Below are 19,460 nucleotides of genomic sequence, written 5' to 3' on the forward strand. Positions count from 1 at the left end.
ATAAGACTGAAAATGTCTCAGTGGTTATATGTAGTCACGTCTGCATCATACAGTCGCCATCTGTTATCGCCCCTCAGAAGGATAGACCAGGCCATTCCTCACTATCTCGCCTGCCACGACTTTGATGGAGTACAATTTAGGGAGGTGATGATTTCTGTCAGGATTAACCTATCTTCTTCAGAGGGTAGAACTACAGCCTAAATCTGATATGGGGCCTTAGGGACCAAACTGGGAGCTCCTCCAACCTCTATACTTCCACGTCATCCTCCATATATTATTGCGCAGACCCTCAGTCTTTATCAAGCAATCATAGTAATTTTATCTGGCATAGATTTACACATACCATGACTCTGTGGTTGAAAGCACCCGACTTTGCCCCGGGAATTATGGATAAGTCCATTACGGACAAGTACAAAGTCCATTACAGACAAGTACAAAGAGCTCCTCACCAGTCTGTTGCTCCATAGATGCTGACTGTGTTCCCCCATGGCTCAACTGCTAAGGTTTCTTAAGGAGCCTGTATGATCTACACTGCCAATCTGGTTTGCTTTCTGCCACACAGCTGCAGCTCGTGTTCCCTGTGGGGTTAACAACTGTACCTGAAGCAGCTGCCTTGCTGCCTGTTGTCAGAGGAGACATGCCTGACTGACTCCACCCCCATCTTGCCCCAGCAGACTGCCCAGCTCCTTATTCCCTGCTGGGCCGTTCTCCCTGGCGCAGCCGAAAGTGCGATCTTGCTCCAATCTGGCTTGCCCTGCTTCCAGGACCCTGCACTGTCCCAGAGGATCTCAGGCCCCTTCCAGGTGAGGGGGAGGGTGCATGTAGGGCCTCCAGCTTCCAGCACCCTACGAACCATCCTCACCGCCTTCTCCGGATAGGGCCCTTGTACATGAGGAATACCACTGTACTGTGTTATGTAGCAAACTAAAATACATGGGATGTGTTTTAGTTTGCTACGTAAAAATGTCATGTAAATTTAAATAAATTACTGAACGAGTACACTTATGCAATTAAATAGTTAAAAAGGGCAAGTAAACCACTAAAAGGGCCTGGAGTAGTGTTGTGTACAAAGGCCTGTAGTACAAGGGCATGTGTATTCTATGACTATAAACACATCACAAGGTCAGACTTTTGACAAAATATGTATTTTTATTCCTAAACCTGCATTTACACATGGACAGCTATATGTAGCCTTTTCAAGGGTGAGAAGTTTTGATTCCTTTAAAGAACTCAGTCAAAGGATAATTAAAAATCCTACATTTAAAGAAATACTTTTGAGATAAAAATTGATCTCAAATGTTTTGCGGGTTTCAGCTAGTTAATAGATAATTTAATCGTGTTTAAGACTATGTTGTATCACTGGGGTAAAAAACCCCCACATACCTAACTGTTGCAGGACAACTAATGCATTTTGAGAGCCAGATAAATAATGTAGTGTGTGTATAAAGATAGATATTTTAGCATTATGTATTATTATTAATAATATAAAAATAGGAAGAAACTGAATGAATATGATTGTGATTGCCCCACAAGCAGTTTCTTTATTAACCTTTTTACAAGTGGAAAGACATGGGATTTCCAAAACATATGACAGAATTCTGTTCGATACATTTTACTCAAGCGTCCAATACCAAACAAAGTGTTCAGTTATTTCAACAAACTGGCTAAGAAGAACTTTATCTCATTTTTTCTAAATTCCAAACTTGGAGCTCCCTCTTGTGGTAATAATACAACATTAAAAATTCTTTGCATATTAATGCAAAGCCTGCTTATCCCCAATAACAAAGAACTAACTTCAAAATAATTCTCTAGATTTTTTTTCACCGGAATTTATAGTAATAAATTATTTTTAAAATATGGAGAACAGATGTTGGTATCCTAAACAAGCAGCTATCATAGAAGTCACATTTTAGTGTTTTTTTCAGTCCAATTACAAAGGTCAGTGTGACTTGCTGATGCTCTTGTTTCTTTGGGAATCTGTTTAGTACCCTTACATCACAGTACATCTTGGGGGGACTTTTTCCCCTCAATATTCATCCTAAATTTTCCTTGCCCTATTTTCACCTCATTCGTAATCATAACTGTTGTGCAAACCTATAAAAATCTCCTCTGACTGGTACTTTTAATTTCCTGTAGGGCAAGTGTTTGATACTCTCACTCACACTAAAATAATACCTAAGCAATTTCAGTAGGATCATTTGAATGCCAGCGTATTATTGAATATAAGGATGGTAAAGCTTTGACCATATTTGGGAGCAGTTATCCTGTCCATATTTTGATTTTTTAATTTTTCTTTCCTTTCCAAATGTTTTGTGCTATGGTACATAGGAAGACGGGGGTGGCTAGAAGTGAGCAGAGCGCTCTCTTTAGTGCTTTGTTGAAAGGACTGTTCCTTTGGGGCTGGGGGGAAATGTTATTTTCATAATTAACATGTTCTTAGTTCCTACAAGTTGCAGATATCATTTTCAGCCCATCAACCAATGCAACGGTGGAATTTTACCCTGAAGGGATTGACTGGCCATTGAGGAACTGGCTTGGAGAAAGTGTTGGTGAGTTGGCTTGTCCGTCTGATGTTTGGCAATTGGTGTACGAGTTCTGGTTTACACACTCTAGCTTGCCCCTCTCTTTCCTGGTCTCTTGTTAGTGGAATGGCCATTGGTACAAGTTTCCTGGTCTCAGAGAGGCTCTTTTTGCTGGCACTGTGGAGCTTCTGCACCCATGTGATGGACTGCCTGGAGTAGTGTTGTGAACTTCATACAGAGATATGGGAAAAGGGATACAGCTATTGCAAAAAAAAAAAAAAATCTTCAGTGCTTTGAAATGCACTAATTATTCTGGGATAAACTGCCCTTTATGCTGAGATAGTATGTATACAAGGGGAGTTATTCCAGAATAACTATGGCTGAATCATTTCTTTTCCAGTAGCTATTTTAAGCACTTGATGAATTTGAATGCAGTGAATGTGAATAATAGTTTAATGCCTACAAAATATTTTCATTATTTTTAGTTTTGTGAGAACAAAATACCTTAAATATTCTGACTTCTAAGAATATTCCCCTAAAAAGTAATAAGAAGGAAGAAACATTAAAAATAATTTGGATGAGAGGCTTCATTAAGACAAGATTCATTCTGAGTTTATTTTTAACCTAGAAATGGAAACAAGGGTTTATCTGGCTCAAACAGCTGTTGGGCATTTAAAATGTTTGATGCATCTGCAAGTTTGAACACGTCTTTTTCAATGGCTATTTAATAGCTGAGAAGGGTAATTTGATCGATCTCTAATGCTCTGTCCACAAATGCTGGACGTTTGGAAAACTAAAATGTAATATATAATAACCTAAAAAACAAACCAAAAAAAATCAGAGACCAAACATAAGTGAAAAAATGTAGTATGTTCTTCTAATCAGCTTGGGCTGCAATGTATGTTTTAATTGGTACGTTTTTTCCATCAGCAAATATTTAGAAGCAGAAGGAAAAATTCATGTTTAACAGCTACACCAAAAGAACAATAATTTTAACTGGATAACTATAAATACATGATTCAAACCTCACATCTTAAACGGTTCTACAGCATCATAAGCACTTTGATGAAACGTCTTTAACACACTGACAATACAGGAAGCTGTGGTACAAATAGTTAAGGGGCGCTTAATGAGATGACAGCAAATACAAGTCCCACAGGTTTCATCCCTGGATGGGCCAAGAGCACTTAAGGAGCACTTTTCAGATGAGCGAATAGGAATAAGGCCCCCCTTCTTGTAGCTGTTGCATCAAGCCCCCCCATCCTGGGTCAAGGACCACACTCACCTTGGAACTAAGATGCGTTATTTTGCTTAGCTGCAAACATAACTTTGGGTACACTGGACATCTGCTATGTAATCATTGAAACTGCCTGTCTTGATGACTTGAGAGTTACAGCATTAGTGTGTCGGGGGGAAGGACTGGAGAATGGACGGTGCTTCTTCCAAGTCTGTCTTCAATGACGGTAATATTCCTCTCTCATAAGCTAACATTACGATGGAAGTTAAAAATGCATTAATATGAAGCCTTACATTTGTATAAACTGGCTCTTTCAAACTTGGTAGAGTTAATTATAGGAGAGAAGGCCTGATCTGAAGGCCAAGTGAGAGCTCAAGCTATTGGTAGTTGTGGGCCGTGTGAGGAAATGCATGAAGGGTAATGGTAACAAAGGTGTTTTTATAGTATAGGAAAGAACTTAGGTAATGGATATAATGTACCCATTACCTTCCAGAAAAAAAAGGAAACAGTTCAGATGAATAACTGGGAGTTAAATTAGGGGTGGGCAGAATACAGCCCACAGGCCAGATCCAGCCTGCCAGGCCATTCTATCCGGCCTGCAGCGCCCCTAAAAAATTAAAATTCACCTGCCCCTGGCTCCTGTCAAAGATGACCCTGCTTTACCCCCTGCCCCAGCTGGAAGCTCCTGCCTAGCCATGGCTTCTGGCCGGGGCCATGGGGCTGCTCGTGGCTGTACCGCGCCGGCGTGGGGAATTCACGTATGAAGCGTGGGCTGGGGGGAGGCCGGGGAGGTTATCGCAGGGATCACCTCAGTTCTTGAGGCCAGGCCAGCTCCTGCTGAGTCCCACGGCTTAGCCACACGGGGGGAGGCAGTGGCCAGGAAAGGGGTGGTGGGGAGTGGGAGCACAGGGCCTGCACCAGCAGGGCGGTAGGAGTGTGGGGCGCAGGCCGGCAGGGGCCTGTGGAGCCGGGCGGGGCTGCACCAGCAGGGACCAGGGGGCCGGCCCAGCTCCACAGAGCCCCTGCCGGCCTGCTCTGGGCCCCGTCGGGGCTGGGCCCGGGGCAGCGGCTTCCCGCCGGGCTCCGCTCGCTCCCAGCGCCCCTGCTCCAGCCCTGAGCATGCGCGCCCCACGCTCACCCATGGAGAGTGAGCTGGTGCTCAGCGGGGGGGAAGCTTCTGCGCAGCTACCGCGCCTCAGCCCCAATAAGCGACCCCAGCGCCGACCAGCAGCAGCGGCCAGCAACGAAGTTGTGCCGCCGCCGCTCGGCGCCTGCGCAGAGCTGCCTGCTTGCTCTGCATTACCGCCGCTGCCCCGCGGGCGGCAGTGACGTGGCGGAGGGGCGGGACAGGCCTGCGCGCGCAGCGGGCGGGGGCCGCACGGGGGGGGGGTCGCTTTCCCTCCGCGCTGAGCGCCGACTTGTCCGCCACAGGCGAGCGCGGGGGCCGCGTATGAAAGAGGCAGTCGGATCAAGGGTGTGAAGCCAGGTGGTAACAGTGCCTTCTGTAAAGTTCTGTACATGTTTTCCTTTGTAACACAAGTTGTGGTATATATATAATCCATTATACGTATATGGGGGGAGGAGGGGTTACAGTCTCATGTTTTTCTTAGTTTAGCCAATGCAGGCCAGTAGGCTGTCCACGCTGACCAGAACTTCCCTCGACACAAACCAAATGGCTTACAGCCTGAGTAACTGTCTATTGAGACTCATGTTTCATATAAATTCAGTAGATGAAAGAAAAAAAAATTTCAGTTTCTGCGTTCTTACTGAATTTCCCACCAGAGACTGCTAACACTTGTAAAACAGTAAATGCTCCAGTATAACATGGCAAGACTAGTAAATACTGGACAGTAGATGCAAGATATTTTACCAATGACGGTCATGGTTTCTTTCAACATTTACTTGTCAGATACACATGCCTTGTATACAAGATCTTGTGTATACACATCTTGTAAGATACAAGATACAGACAACCTATAGAACGCTATGATAGTGCAGATAAATATAGGAAGACTAATACAGCCTTAATGACCTACTTTCCCAAAAGCACACTGCACCGAAGTCTGCTCTCGCATCTACTCCGTAGATCTCTGAACTGTAAATTAACTTGTTATGGGTTTTAAGGGGAGGGTAGCCCATAAACTTGACCTTATGTTACCCACTTGGAGCAACAGCAGAGTAGAACTTGAGTGGAACTGAAGAGTATGTGGAGAGTTTTAATAAGTTATATTGTCATTTATTTTCTGTGAAACAATGACGGGATCAAAGGCATTGGTTCTCTCCCAGTGTTCTTCCATCTTCCAGCCAATACTGATGTTCATTCCCATATGGAACATGTTGGACTCTTACAGTTGTATTACTGTTGTGATGGGATAATACGTACGGTACAAAAATATACCCATTTAGCAAAAAGTATAATTTAGGAATGCTATTGGTTGAGCAGCTCATAGAGCAGGAGTGAATGTAAACTATGGCCAATCATGGAAATATTAATTAAGTTGTGCTGTGAAGCCTCCACTCCCAGTAGGGAACTGTCTAGCTCTGCCTCTTTATTCACGTTCCAGTTAAATCTAAAACTCATGGTTAGCACAAAGAGATTGTGGCAGTTCCTGGACATATTAGCTCTGTAAGTAAATGAATAGCTAGCTGATGCTGATCCACAACTGCATATGCCCAGATGGAAGCACTGTCAAGATATGCTTATGTACTCAATAATACAAGCTGAAATCACAAGGGGATTTTATTACAGATGAATCTTAATTTGCAAGGTTTATTTTGCTTTATTGTGACAAAGCTGTATTTTCTTTGTACAGCCATCTTGACTTTTTCTGTGTGTGTGCGTTTGTGTGTGTGTGAGATTTTTCTTTTAAGTGCCATGGGCACATCCCTCTTAATCACGGGCAGGCAATTATTTCAGGTGGGGGACCACTTACTGAGTTTTGGCAAGCCATTGAAGGCCACATGACACAGCCAGGGGCAGATAACTATTAATTTTCTAAATTTTTTAGGGGCCTCATGAGCTGGATAGAATGGGCTGGTGGGCCACATCTGGCCCAACCGTGCTCTTAATAGTATTAGATAGAAAAGTAATAGGGATTGTCTTAATTGCATCTGCTTCAGAATGCCAAAAACAACTTAATTCTCCCAAATTCTCACACGGAAGGTAAATGTTTTGTACTTCATGAATTGCCAATTAACATCCTTGTTGAGTAAGATTCATCTTCTTGTGGGTTAATGCTTTTTGCTGGAGTGAAAATCATACTTCACATAGTACACCTGCTTGTTCTAACTGGACACATTAATCAGGCTTTTCTGTATGGACACCATTCTTTTTTACACTTGGAAAATGAAATTGTGATTCCCTTCCTATTTTAATTCAAAAAGCCACACAGTTATACATCTTTATCAATGCCAAAGCCTGGGAAATACCTTTGGTGCACAGTAAAATATAATTAAGTGTTGACTGAAAGAAATGTGCATGCAATATGTTCTTTACTAATACAAACGTCACGGAAAGAGAGTGACAGTAACACGCCAAGGGCAGTTGTATTGTGTCTGTTCAGGGCCTCACACAATGGGACTCTGGTTTTCAGGCACGACAGAATAAATCATAGCAGTAGCAAATATTCACTCTTCCATCCTGGCGTAGTGAAAGCTCGAATAATGTGTTTGTTACCATATTACTTACCTACATTACTTACCTGTATATTCCTTTTGTCTGGAGCTCCTCTTCTTTGATGTACATCTGATGATGATGGTGGTGATGATTTAATTGTGCCACACCATGGGACAAAAGAGGGCAAAAGTGTGCAAGCCACACTGATGCATCTCATTGCTAATGTTTTATCCAAAATAATTAGTAGCAGCTGCAGTAGTGTCCTGGTGAAGAGAGAACCATGTGAGACTTCCTAATCGAGAGAGTACAACCTCATGGGGATGGTCTAGTCTGTATCTATATTGAACTTTGAGAAAAGATGAGCAATACTAATCTTAAAGTATTTTCTAGGAGGACTATTGAAAGTCTGGGAATAAATAAGATCAGAAAAAAAAGTACTAGCTTTTGGTGCCTAGTGGCTAAACTATATTGGGTTTTAAATAGTTACAGCTGAATTTAATTCAGGTAGCTGATTCATCACATATGACCAGCCAGCTCAACTATTCCCTCAACATTTTAATGGGGAGGGGAAAAAAATGACTCAATTAGAGACTCAGCACTTTAATATGAATTTTTTGCAAAGTGAACATTGCCTTTTGTTTCACACACTTTGATTTTATATAATCAAAAGAACCACTTTGGCAAAAAACATCCACATTTGACGGTTTTTATTTAGATTTTGACATGTGGTTTTTATATTCTTAATTAAATTTAAGAAGATGATGAATCCACCCTTTTGGATTATTTCAAGCGTTCAAATTGTAACTATTGGAATCCTGATGTTAAATATGAATCCAAGGAAGGAAATGGAGCAGTAATTTTGTTGGAAAAATGGAAAAGTTCTTTGCCAGTTCCTTAAGTTAAATATCTCTTTGACATAATATATAATAGCATACTTATGTTGACTATGGTATTTTATAGTTTGCAATGTAAACATTCATTTCAGAGACATCCAGGTACTGACATTTTACTGTGTGGAATAGTTATTACCATATTCTTTTTAAAATATGCTTTTCCTAAAATGCAAATGCTTATTTTATAGTAAATAAAATAATTTTGGAATCAGTAAAGTAGGATTAGAGGGAACTGTAGAAGCCATATCATAAAGGGATAAAGATTTTATGTGCTGCTAATAATGATTCAGAATACATTTTATATTGCATGTAGTATTTGTAGTTGACTGAGCAATACACATGTTGAAAATACCAGCCTTTTACCATCTTCTGGGAGAAGCTTGTAGCACAAATCCAAACTCATATTCCCCACAGAGCTATCAGTGAAAACATGGCCAAGTTGAGCACTAAAATACTGGACTAATATTAGCACTTAAATAATGCTTTTTAGACCTGGATGTTAAAATTGCTTTACAAAGCTTTCCAGCTGGGAAAACAGAGAATTGACACAGTTCAGTCTCTAAGGTTCCTACAGAAGACAGGAGTAGAACCCAAAGGTCACATCTTGGCATTGCTAAATTCAAACCCAAAGGTCCTGCTGACCAGTAGGGAGGAATTTCACATCTGGTCTTGTTTCCTGATCTGTCAACCTACCTGTGGGCTCCACACTAGCAAGCAACCCAGTAGGATTCAAGTGAACTAATTATTTTAACTAACTCAGGAGTGTCCCAGCTCTCCGCAGTGTGGGTGGCTTGACTTTTTTTACCTCCTTTCTCCCTGTCTCTTTAGAGTTTTTAGGGGGGTGCTACATTTAGTGGCCACAACTCAATTCACTTTGCATTAGATAAAACAAGAGGATGGAAAATGAGTTGTGTGATTCTGTATCTTCACCCTCCATGTGGGACAGTGAAAATCTCAAGCAGACTGCTATCTGAGTCTCCAGAACCATTACCATTAGCTGGATATAACATTTTCTTGACAACTAGTCACAGAAAATCTCTGCAGGATTGTTTTGTCCTAAAGAGATTTGCTGTTCATATATTTTAAGGCAGGAAGGAGCCATTGTGATCATGTAATCTAATCACGTACAAAAAACAGGGCATAGGCTTTCACCCACTAATGCTGATCAAGCCAAATTGCTTGGAGATTTCATAGATTTCATAGACATTAGGGCTGGAAGTCAGCTGGGGTCATAGGATCCCAGCAAGATAAGCATCCAGTTTACTCTTGAAGGTGTTCAAGGTAGGTGCTTGAACCACCTCCGCTGGCAGACTGTTCCAGACCTTGGGGGCTCGGACAGGAAAGAAATTCTTCCTTATGTCCAGCCTGAAACGGTCTTGCAGGAGTTTGTGACTGTTCGACCTCGTCATCCCTCGGGGTGCTCTGGTGAACAGACGTTCCCCCAGATCCTGGTGGTCACCCCTGATAAACTTATAGGTGGCCATCAGATCACCCCTGAGCCTGCGCTTTTCCAGGCTAAAGAGTCCCATGGCTCTCAGCCTGTCGTCGTTAAGATCTGTTTTCCTGACCTCTGATCATGCGCGTGGCTCTCCTCTGGACTCTCTCAAGCTTCTCCACATCCTTTTTGAATTGTGGAGCCCAAAACTGGACGTAGTACTCCAGCTGCGGCCTCACCAAGGCCGAGTACAAGGGGAGAATGACGTCCCGGGATTTGCTCGAGAAGCATCTATGGATGCACGCCAGCATTTTGGTCGCTTTACTAGCCGCAGCATCGCATTGGAGGCTCATGTTCATCTTGTGGTCAATGATGACCCCCAAGTCTTTTTCTTCTGTAGTGCTAACCAACGTAGCACTGCCGAGATGAGCTAGAACATATCATTTTGAAAGACATCCGGTCATTATTTGATAGCTTCAAATAATAGGGACTCTACCACAGGGGTGGCCAACCCACAGCTCTGGAGTCCAAACTGCCAAGTCCAAACTGAGTGATGTGCTTGCTGCGAGCAGTCAAGTGACATGACGTGATGTGATGGCTCTGGAAGCTGGTCACCATGTGCCTGTGCGAAGATTCGAGGAGATATGTATTAACTTCTGAAGAGCCGCGGGTTGGCCACCCCGCTCTACCATATCTAGCTGCAGTCTGTGTGAGTAGTTAATTACCAGTGTGCCACCAGAACAAAATCCTCTGCTTTATCCCACCAGTGATTCACCTCCAGCTTCTTCAGCCACTTCCTCCCTTGTTCATGGAAGGGGATGGATCTCTGCAGTTCTCTCCTGGACTTTTCTCAAAATTTATGAGATTTCTGAATCTTCATGAATCTCTGAAGCCACGAGACATGCTCCTCACCCCTGGAATCTCAGCTGTTGTCTTTAGGATCTGGTGGAAGCACACAGTAACCACATGCCTTGTCTAGGTAAGAAGACAGCTCACCATTCTGCGTTCTGGCTATTCCTTATGAAATGTTTAACTTGGGACCCCAATACTCTTTCCTTAGAATAGTATTTTTTTTTTCTTGTGAATAAAGCTGAACAAGGTCTTTTCTTTGCATCCCTCTTCCCTTCCTCTAGGTGACTCCTCTGAGAAACTGCCTCTGACTGCTGTATTGAGTACAGGCAGTTCTCAGCTTACAATGTTTTGAGTTATAACATTTTGCACTTGCAGCGTTTCTAAATTGACACCCTGTTTCAACTTTCTGACGTCAGTTTCGACTCTGAGATGCTTGATCCGATGTGGTGCCACGCCAGTGATCAAGTTCGCTGCGTCGCCCATCTCCCTGAAGAACGTCTGTCCAAACTTGCTTGGACACTTTCTTTAAGAAAGCAGACAGGATTCCAGAAAAAACTGCAGCCAGGGCTCCTGAGAAGAAATCAGCCAAGAGCTCTTCAAAAAGTCCAGCAAAATCACCTCAAAGAAATCCTTCCAAATCAATATGATTGTTATTTACAATATAAATGCATTAGTGTAGTTATATTACTCATCTATAATTGATCGAGTACAAAATTCTGGGTTATTTTTGGTGAAAATAGGGTATCGGGCCTTGGTTCAGGAACCAACCCCCATTTATAACGTTGTTCCTATGGGAAAATCGGTTCCGAGTTACAACGTTTCGACTTAAGACCCGGTTTTCAGAAACCAATTGTGTCGTAAGTCCGAGGACTGCCTGTATTTCATATTGGCTGTGGTACAGTTGAAGTGTTCTTCTTGCTGCGGTGCAGTGGCATACCGTGGGTCTCTGGTGCCCGGGGGCCAATGACTGCATTGCCTGCCTCCCCCGGGACGATACGAGCAGGGTGCAGGGCCCCCTTTCCCGGCCCACGGCACTTCTGCGGGGAACTTAACATCGCAGCATGCCGGCCGCCGGGCATAGCAGGTAAAAAAACATACAACCCTCCAGGCGGGTGGGTGGGCCAAACACGGGAAGTACCACGGCCTCTCAGCCCAGCCTGCACAGAGGGCTATGGTCCCCTCCACCCCCTCCGTCCTCCCCCACAGCTCGGCACGCCACTGCTCTGATGGTCCAGGAAATGTGTGAAAAGCAAGGTTTTTTTGTGGTATTTTTTACTGGACTAAATATATAGTTGGGAGAGGCGGTAGGCTTGCAGAAGAGTGCTTTGTGCCCAAAAGCGTGTCAAACTTCTCTCCTGGTGGTCCAGTTGGTCCAGTAAAAGATAACACAGAAAACCCTTGCCTCTCTTATTGATTGGATATTTCTGGCAGTTGGTTGCTGCCTGGGTCTCTTTCCTCTGGTGATCACAAACTGCCAGAGCCTTCGTCATCTTTTTTCTTCTCTCCTATTTCTCCTCCTGATTGAATCCATATGGGGATCCCAAAACCCAGTTGTCCAAAATCCTATTGTTTGTCTTCTAGTCTTACTAGAGTGCTCTAAGCTTGCGTATATTTAAACAGTCAAGATGCCAATAGAGGGCAGTCAAAGATACACAGTCTAGTTCTTGGTTTTTATAGGAATGTTAACATGTGATGTGCACTGAAATGGCAGTGTTTATGCTCTCTGTAAGCACTGACCAGAAATTATGAGGTGGGCAAAGATCTGGCTAAAGGGGAAATAACAATGGGTTGTGTTAACAGAGGGAGTATTGGCCTGGGGGTAGGTTTCTCGTTGAGTTCCTTGGAACTGATTTTATTCAATATCCTTATTCGTGATCATGGCACAACAATTAGAAATGTGTTAATAAAGTTTGCTGAGAAAACACAAAGTTATCAATAGAAAGGAAGATCAAAATATCACAGAGGAGGAACTGGAAAATCTCGAGGAATGGAATAATAGTGGGATGATGGTTTAGAGTGCAAAATGCAGGCTCATGTACTTAATAGAAATCCCCATTATTATTCTTTCTAAGCCTGAAACTCATTTGTTGGAACCAACAGAGAAGGGAAGGGGCCTAAGGGTTTTAGCTGGTCACAAGATGAGTATGGGTCAGTGATGTGATGCAGTCATAAAATGGCAAATGCAACCATAAGGCATAACAGAAGAGGGATTTCCAATACAGGGAAGTGCTAATGCCCATTAAGTAAGGCACTGGTGGGAATACCATGTACAATGCCCTGTTCAAGAGAGATGAATTCAAACTGGAATAGGTGCAGAGAAGGGCTACTGGGATGATTAGAGGAGTGGAAAGCTACCTGTTTTATGAGAGGAGATCAAAAGAAAGTAGCTTGTTTAGCCCAACAAAATGAAGGCAGATAGGAGGTAGGACTGTTCTCTATAAAAACATCAAGGGATAAACACCAGAGTCGGAAAAGAGCTTTTCATGCTGTAGGACAATCCCAACACAAGATCCAATGTGTGTGAACTGGCCAGAAATGCATTTTAGGCTGAGAAATAGAAAAGTTTCTAGCCATCAGAGCGGTGAGGTTCTGGAAGTAGAGCAGAAACCCTTCCTACATTTGAGATGGAGCTTGATCAGTTTATGAAAGGGATTGTATGCTGTGATTGTCTGCAGTAGCAGGGCTCTGGACACCATGCCCCGGGAGATCATTTTCAGTCCCATGTTTCTGTGTTCCTCAACCTTTTCTTCTAAAACAATCCCCAGTTTGACCACCGAAAGTGTCTCCAGGCAGTTGTGGAAACGTGCCCATTGCCTTGCAGACCTGGTAACTATATATCCTCATGGGGAAAGATCATTATTCAAGTTGAATTCTTTACCAAGAAAGAAATTACCCTAATCCCTGCCTGCAACCTCACAACCAGCATCCCGTGCTGGCAGTACACCTTGAAATCTAGTTTGTGTGTAGCTCCTCCTGTTTTGGCTCTCTAAAACTGGGGAGTAAGGGGATTTTAATTTTAACCTAAAAGTGTGGCATCTGTCACAGCCACCAGCTTAAAAAAACTTTCTTTCAAATCAAAGCATAATAGTTGCAATGATGTCATGGGATGTTAGGCGTGATATAAAAGCTCTAGTAAGCAGTGCAAGTGTCATAATTACTGTATTTGGAATTTTTCTAGGGTATCATCTTGTCAGACTTCAGTAACTTCTTTTTCATCGTTGTCTCTCTTGATTCATTATTATTGCCCCCAGCCCCTTCAATTTATTTCAGTTCATCGTATTTTATTCTGTAATAATCTGAAATTTTTGAAAAAACAATCAGAGGTTATTACATATTAAAGACTTACAGCTCGGACCGTTATCAAGATCAAACCTACTTTGCAAACGTCAGGGGAAGTTTGTCACGAACCCACGTTTTTGATAATCAGGTAAGAAGTCAGGTTCTGGGTGACGGATTCAGAATTCATCCCTGTGTTGTTTCGGATAACAAACCAAACCCTTATGTAATCAAACAGAGCCTTGTGACATTTTCTAATTGCTGACTGGAGCAACTGCTCCTATAACCTGATTATAAAGATCACTTAATTTAATTCCAGGGCTAGAGCTCCCTCTTGTGGAAAAAGTGAGATGTAAAAATAAAAGTATCAATTCAAAACTGACATGGGGTCTGTGTTGGGGAGAAGATAATTTTATCTTGATTTTTTTTTTTTCCCGCCCAAGAGGTTACTTCATAGTCATAAACACAATTGTGAAAGCAACATGTAAAATTAGTGAGTACATTCCTGCCCAATTTTAAATTGACAGGGTGCATCTACACGAGCCATACACTGTGCAGGTGTGACTGTGCAGTCATTTAGTACTTGCATAAGTGTATTGTGTGCATCATTTAGTAGATAGCCTCATTATGCAAGTACTAAATGACCGTGCAGTAACCAGCATTACTGCACAGTAGTGTCCTGGCATGTTTGCCTCGTGACGCTTACTGCGCAGTAGTTCATTACTACTGTGCAGTAGCATCATGTCATGGTTCACGCCCAGCAATCCTACTGCACAGTAGTAATAAGCTACTGCATAGTAAGCATCTCGTGTAGATAGTGTTGTATCTGTGTTGAAACAGCACACAACTGCTGATACTTCCTCAGCCTGATGAAGGCTTTTTGAACCCGAAAGCTTGTTTAAAAATTGTTTTCCAACTATTTAATTTGGTTTAATAAAAGATGTCAGATTCACCCAGATAACCTTGTCATTCCATTGTGCATGTACTTGATAAGCTTGTTTTATACTTACACCATTTTATCAATTGAAATATTTTTCCCTTCTCTTTCACACCTATGTGTTTCACAAGGCCTAGACACTTTAGGTAATAAGGATAAAAAAGAGATAATAAAAAAACTCCAAGTGACAAATACTATTGGTATTTTTGGGCCTGCTTTGCAGAAAAACAGCAAGGATAAATCACTGTTATCCTGTTCAGGATAACTTCTGGAACAAGTTATTGCTTGCTCTAAAATACTCTTCTTGAATTGGAGAGCACTGTGTAATGTCTGAGCCATGGGGGGCGGGGGGTCTAATAATATATACGTATAAAATGTGCATGTGTGAGAGGCTCTTTTAGATGCTTCCAGGTGTCTTTTACCCTAGGATCATTCATGGAAAATATTTGGCATGGAGTGAAAACTGGTGCATTTTGAAGGGGAAAAATGTGCTTCAAAAGTATTTTTATGAGTCCCAGGAATGAATCCTTTCTGGGAAGGGTAATTTAGAAATGGCCAAAGAAAGATAATGATCTTGGGCAGGGGAACCTCAAGAAACTTCCCTCGAGCTCAGTGGGTGTTTGTGACCCTATACAACATGACTTCTACTGTCGCTGCCAATAAAGTGTTCCTTTGTTCCTCAAAAGGCTCCAGGTTAAAAATATCGTTACCCTGCACAGAGGGTCGTCAGGTGTAAGCAAGGCATTTGCAGTCTCTGGGTAGCCAGGTACAGGCGTATTTTGGATTCTGCAGCCTAAGCAAGCAGAGATGTTAAAGTTGTAGGCAGGACATTCGTTTCTTAGCCCAAGCTGCATTAATGCACTGGAAAAGAATCTAAGTGTGGGGTGGCTCCTCGTTTCTTTTGTCCTGTTGCATTAATAACCGGTCCTTCTGGGGGGCCTGTCACTTCAGGGCAGTCCTCATTGATTTGGGCTTGGAGGGGGAAGTTTTGAAATGCAGTTTCGGCTTGGCCCCATATTTTCCTGCCACAATGAGACCTGGTACAGTGGGTTCTCGGAAGAGTGTCCCAGGTGAAGCAGTCTCAGGTGGTAGAGCCAGCAGGCTGGAGCCCTGGTGTTAACATTGCTCCTGGTCTCTGCTTCCTTTGGGGAAAAATAATTACTGTGCATATACCCTATCTGGCAAACTGTTCCAGATGGGAAATTAGGCTCATTACCTTTACTCAGGAAGCAGACCCAATTCTGAATACGTGTCGCTACCAGCTTTGCAGAAGAATACAGATAAGGGCATTGGTACCAAAATGCTGCTGAGTTCCATCTAATCCAGGTTATTCGGGTGCCAACCAGCTCATTGCACCCACGCTGGCAATGGCAAGAGGGAAGATGATACTTCAATTTAATTTCCTTGTTGTAAAGTCCATTGGGCAAGGTTTTTCTTTCAATGAGTGAAAGGCAATGAATCCCTGATCCCTTGCTTGTATTTCTAGGGTTTTCATCTCCAACCTATAAATAATTCTTATGCTCACCTTGTAGGTGATGCTGTCATTTCACTTGACTTGAGATTGCACCTAGGCCTACAACATATTTGAGGCAGTCACATTTGTCGGCATTGGAAAACCTTAACTCATACGAATAACTGTAGCTTTTCAGAGTGCAGCAGCGACTGCCAAAAATGAATCCAAACTCTTTGGAAAAGACATTTCTCATTATAAATCACTGGTGCCTTGTATTTTTAGAATCCATTCCATTAGAAAATATCTTATATATTTGGACAAATAAACCTCACAAACGTAACCACAGTCAGCAACTCTGAATTAAAAGGGATGTAGAAAAGCCATTGCTAAAATATGTGACAGCAAAATTCACATAATGGTCTTGACTCCCCAGTGCAATGTGGTTGCTTTGCAACCTATTGCTTGTGCAGTCTGCCCCGGCCCATTGCTGAGGTGGTCCAAGGTCATCTACGGCACAGAGTCAGTTTGCACTGCTGCCCCTCACTGCTGCTGGCACAGTGTGGAAAAGAAATAGTTGGAAGAAGGAGTGTGTACTTGGAACGCTCTAGGTTGCAAGCTATGTTTTCGTCCCCTTCCTGCAAGTTAGAACAACCTACAGGCCGCTCTAAAACTGGATGGAGTAGCTATAGCCGGACTAGTGCGATCAGAAAGGAAAAATTGGGACCGGCCTGTTGCATACTAACTCAGATACATAGCATGTGTCAATCAGCAGTGCCATGCTTCCTCATGCATTTGTTTTATATCATGAAAATAATATTCCAAATCAATTAAGCTCATATCGAGAACATAAGGGACCTGATTCACAGCATCCTAAGGAATGGCTATATTTTCTATAAGTCTTAAAAGAATCCCTTCTCCACAGCCACCTGTTTATTGAATGGCATTGTTCTGATTTGTGTATCACTAAGCAACAGGAAAAATAAAGGAAGCATTTTGGAAGGATGGTAATTTCATTATGGAGACTTGCAAATCTTATACTTCAATAACAAACAGTGTTATTATAGCCCTTGTTTCAGGAAGCCTTGTGAAAATCTCCAATTTTTACTGAAGCAAAAGCAGAGATATATTATCGGCATAGCCCAGCAGTTCTCAACTGGGGTTCTGCAAGAGCCTGCCCAGGGCGCTGCGACCCTGGCACCACTGCCGCCGTCGCCACTGGTTGAAATTGCCCTACACACCTCAGCTCTCTGGAGATGCATCGGAGCCAAACTGAGACGTGGCTGCAGGAACCGTTCAGTGCAGTGGGTGACTGTAATGATCACGTCCAACAATTAGTAACATATTTACTGATAACAATGATAGCATTTGTATTCTAATATGCATAATAAATTAGTTTAAAAATGGGGTGCTTCTGCATTCTGAAAGGTTTCGGAGGGACGGTGTGAGTCTGAAAAGACTGAGAAGCACTGGTGTAGCTGATGGCAAAGGGCACTCATGATCCCAAGGCGCAGAAGTTCATCCTGCTTTTTGCACCCACTGCCGCTACTTTTCCCAAGGCCTTTAGCGGCCCTTCTCGTGTGCAATGGGTTGATACTGCTGTAACTGGGGAGGCCCATGGGAGGTAGCTCATATGTGTGTGAAAAGTAGAAAACGCTGCCTGTGTATGCTCTGAAAAAAGTCAGACCTCAAGTGAATTTAATTTAACTTTCTGGAAAGCAAAGCTCGTTCTCAACGGTGTAGCCTCAGCAGTTAGAGAGAGCTGGTGTCTCAGGTGTTGCTAACACAGGAGGGACCGAATGCTGTTTCCAGTTGATGCTTGCTGGGCTGCAGTTAAGCTGTAGATTCACCGCTCTGCTTTGCACTAGATGGTTGCTCCTTTGAGGCAGGGACAGTTCTTTGCTGAGTGTTTATACAACGCCTCGCACAAAAAGACTGTAATTTTCATATATTTTTAGAGTTCCTTTAGCAGGACCCAAAACTGCTTCTCTCATATTACATTTGTGAGTGTTGGCAGCACTGTCTGATACTGGTGTGTGTACGTACTGAGGAAGGCATAGTCACAAGTTGGCAGGTGAGCTAAAACAGTGATTTAATCTTCTTTGAAAATTCTTATGATTTTGCACCAGTCTCATCTAAATTAGTGCTGTCTGATGTGGTTGTTGCACTTCTGAAGCTGGCAAGGCTGGTTTTGGTTAATCTTGGCTTTAGTTAGCCTTCGTCAAATTGATTGATGTTTATGACATGCATATCCTTGAACTCTTTGAGCACGCAAAAATAAACACCAGCAGAAACAACAGTCCACTGCTTTTAAGAGCGAAGCACAGTCCTCCACTTTTGAATTTCAGTCCCTGTCGCATTCAGTCTTCAAAGCAAGGGTGGAAATACAGTACTGTGTCCTGCTGTGCTACAGACCTTTGCTCACACACCCTGCTGCCATCAACACTGAAACAAACTCTTGGTAAGAAATAAGATCTTGCTCATCCCACTGATTTCTGGTTTTGGAGGAGTTCCTTTGCAACGTCTCCATTCACTGCTGGTGACCTAAAAAAGAACACAGAAGAACGTATGAACTGCCGTAGTGGCTCAGACCAAGGGTTCTTTCAGCTCAGTACCCTGTTTCTTCATTTCACTCGTCCATGCACAACTCTGGGCAGAGCACTGGCAATGCATAGGGGGTAGACATGGGTGCATTGCCTGAGTGTGGCAGTGCACCCCCTATGAAAAGGCAGGGGTGGTTTGTGATCGCTGTTGGCCATCACCGGTGCTGTCGGCAGCATCTGTGGGTGGTTGCCAACCACTTGCTGTCCCCTCTTCCCCCCCTGCTGACAACGCCGTGGCAGCTCCACACTTACCGCCGTCACGCTCCCCCCTCCGACAGTGCTACTGCTGCCTGCTGGAGCATGCCATGCCCCCCCAGCCACCAGGGGCACATGGCGTTCATGGGGCAGAGTTTCACTGGGTGGCATTCACAGGCTCCTTGGGTCCATTCGAGAGACACTGGGTGCATCTGCACATTCATTAATGTGTGGGAATTACTGGGGTGTACGTTGTAGCCGTGTTGGTCTAAGGACATAGGGAGACAAGGTTCTTTGGGAAGAGCATATGCCACCTGCAGACGGTTCCTCAGCCTGATGAAGGGTTAAACCCAAAAGCTTGCTAAGAAAGATTTTTCCAACGATTTAAATTGGTCTAATAAAAGATACCAGATTCACCCAAAGAACTTTGTCTGCTGGTAGTTA

The 19,460-nt window shown here is 43.1% G+C and overlaps 2 long non-coding RNA genes across 4 annotated transcripts; one reads left to right on the forward strand and one right to left on the reverse strand.

The window, feature by feature from the left end:
• Positions 1–1,529: 1,529 nt before the first annotated feature.
• On the reverse strand, positions 1,530–5,015 carry LOC149863467 (uncharacterized). Its single transcript, XR_016442532.1, has 3 exons — positions 4,898–5,015; positions 3,808–4,006; positions 1,530–2,782 (listed from the first exon to the last, which is right to left on the reverse strand). It is a non-coding gene; the product is annotated as an uncharacterized LOC149863467 (long non-coding RNA).
• Positions 5,016–5,148: 133 nt separating this feature from the next.
• Positions 5,149–17,567, forward strand: LOC149863468 (uncharacterized). 3 transcript variants are annotated; one of them, XR_016442212.1, is made up of 3 exons: positions 5,149–5,268; positions 10,471–10,682; positions 10,972–17,567. It is a non-coding gene; the product is annotated as an uncharacterized LOC149863468 (long non-coding RNA). The 3 variants fall into 3 exon arrangements; XR_016442213.1 differs by having other exon boundaries at positions 5,173–5,245; positions 10,931–17,567; XR_016442211.1 differs by having other exon boundaries at positions 5,173–5,245.
• The last annotated feature ends 1,893 nt before the right edge of the window (positions 17,568–19,460 follow it).

Source organism: Crocodylus siamensis, chromosome 5 (assembly GCF_052110815.1).
Source record: "Crocodylus siamensis isolate JL-2025a chromosome 5, ASM5211081v1, whole genome shotgun sequence".
NCBI lineage: Eukaryota > Metazoa > Chordata > Crocodylia > Crocodylidae > Crocodylus > Crocodylus siamensis.